The sequence below is a fragment of the Neophocaena asiaeorientalis genome, unplaced genomic scaffold, assembly GCF_003031525.2.
Source record: "Neophocaena asiaeorientalis asiaeorientalis breed wild unplaced genomic scaffold, Neophocaena_asiaeorientalis_V1.1 scaffold601, whole genome shotgun sequence".
NCBI classification, from domain to species: domain Eukaryota; kingdom Metazoa; phylum Chordata; class Mammalia; order Artiodactyla; family Phocoenidae; genus Neophocaena; species Neophocaena asiaeorientalis.
Genome location: NW_020174793.1, coordinates 1180535 through 1183142, shown reverse-complemented (window position 1 = coordinate 1183142; position 2608 = coordinate 1180535).

The window sequence follows — 2608 nt, the reverse complement described above, 5'->3', positions numbered from 1 at the left end:
CTCTCTCTCATATATATATAGATAGATATATATATATCTATATATATATATATATCATTGTCATTGCCAAGACCAATAAAAATGTCTCGGTCCTCCTTTGTAAATAATTAAATCTATGTTTCACAGGAATGCATTCCATGTCATTAATACTTCTGTCATTTTTGACGATTTTTGTTGTTGTTGTTGTTTTTGTATTGCGGTACGCGGGCCTCTCACTGTTGTGGCCTCTCCCATTGCAGAGCACAGGCTCCGGACGCGCAGGCTCAGCGGCCATGGCTCGTGGGCCCAGCTGCTCCGCGGCATGTGGGATCTTCCCAGACCAGGGCATGAACCTGCGTCACCTGCATTGGCAGGCGGACTCTCAACCACTGCGCCACCAGGGAAGCCCTTGGATGATTTTTATTCCCTCTGGATTCACAGCTTTGCAAGTCCTCTCAATTTGGGATTGCATACTGATTTTTCTCCATTTGGTAGTATCTTCTTGTGAAAGCTAGACTGGAAGAGTATGAAAACTCTGCTTAACTTTCCATATACACTTTGAATATAATGTGTCTGTGGCAATATTCACTTGTCTTTTCAGACTAGCCACAAATCAGATTGCCACTTTCAATGATATATTGCAAAAACCATTGCACAGTACTCAGACAGCCCTGTTTTATTCCTGCCCTGATCAAATATAAAATGACTGTCAGATTTTCTAGCCTGCTCCAAACTTGAAATGTGATGGACAAGAACACAGTGGACTTTTATCAAATTGCTATACTGGCAACAGCATGATTTTTCTTCCAAGGGAAAGAGTGACTCTTTTTCCATTTGCTTTAGTGGAGCTATCAAAGGGTAAATTAGCACAAGATTCTCTTGCTAAGATTGAATGATAAATGGTAAGAAAAACATTTGGACTATGTACAGGTAGATTATAAAATAAAAAATATGCCTCTGCTCTGTTTTTTTTTAAAAGAGAAATGCCTAGAAGAGAGGCATCTTTTGCAATAAAATAATAATTAAAAGGAAATGTTTTATTGAAATTGAGGAAAAAGTAAAAGAAATTAATTCAACAAATATTTATTAAGTGGTTTCCAAGTGCTAGGCATCATTCTAAGTACCTAAAGATAGTAAAATCTGGTATCTGTCCTTAAAAAAGCTTATGGCCCATTAGAAGAGACATGACACTCAGTTTCACTTCACTTGGTATGTGAATTTGATATTGCACTTGGACATGTAAGTGAAAAATGAGGAAACATAGCAGAAAGAGTGATTATCTTTATTTAATGAGGTAGGGTCCAGAAAGATGTTCTTGATGATGTTATATCTGAGCTACAATGAAAAGGCTGAACTGGGGTTCATCAAATTCCTATGGTGAGGACATGTTGTAGTTAAACAAGGATTTCAGGCAAAAAGATATGTGCGGAGGCTCAGAATTATGAAAGAGTCTGGTACACTTATTTGTTCAGAAACATGTTGGTACTTTTAGAGTATAGAGCCCCAAGGGGACCAGGTTAGAGAGGCAAAATACTCACTGGTGACACAGGATGGAGAGGTCTGGTCATGATGAGTTTTGTTTCAAGATAGAAGCTTAGATTTTATTTTTAGGACTATGATTCACATCTTGGATGCACATTAATAATCTGAGGGAGCTTTTAAAAAGTCTATATCCCATTTCCAAAGATTTTTATTTAATTTTATGAGATAGGGCATGGGTACCAGTATTCTTTAAAAGTATTTATTTGTTTGTCTTATTTTGTTTCGCTTTTGTTTTAGTGAGCAGCCAGGGTTGAGAACCACTACTTTAGAAGTTGGTTAGTCAATAAAGAGTAGGAAAATATACACACATACATGTATCTTCAACAGTTCATTCTGGCCATAAAGTTGAAGAGAAAATTTGGATTTGGGGGTCATGTCTTAAAATAAAAGGAACAACTCTATCACTAGCTGCTAATCCCTGCCCATTCACTTCATGCCTCATTCAATATACTAGCATTTTCACTATGGACAGACACTTACCCTCTCTGAGCCTCAGTTTCTGTGTCTGTAGAACTGGGAATCAAGTAACATCCATCTAACAGCATTGTTAAACAGTTTTATACGTGAGAGCTATGGTTAGGTGTGAATCATCCTGGGTAGAAGCAGTCTACAAGTTGAAATGACAATGTTCTTGACTGTCCAACATCTATACACCCAGACAATCATGAGAGTTCCATCTTCATTCTACAAGTTTTACTGCTCCTAAGAGAGATCAGTATAGAGAGGTGGTTCCTCTTCTTCCACTAGACCCTGTTATTTCCAGGGGCAACTCCTGGAACTGCTATAGCCACTTTGCTATTGAGAAGAAAATGCTTATTCTGTATACTTGAAGACAATGTTGAGGATGAAATGACTAACCCTGGAGCCCACATTACTTCTGGGTTTATTGTTATGTGAGATAACACATTTCCTTATTGTTTTGTCAATTTGGATTGGGCTTCTTGCAACAAAAAGATGTACAAACTATGGATCAAAAAATCAGAGCACTCATGGAGCAGATACTTAACTTGTTGAAAGCAGACTTAATTTTATCTTCAGTTTGAACAGTTTGGACTAAATGAAAACAGGCCAAAGAGGTATGCTTTAA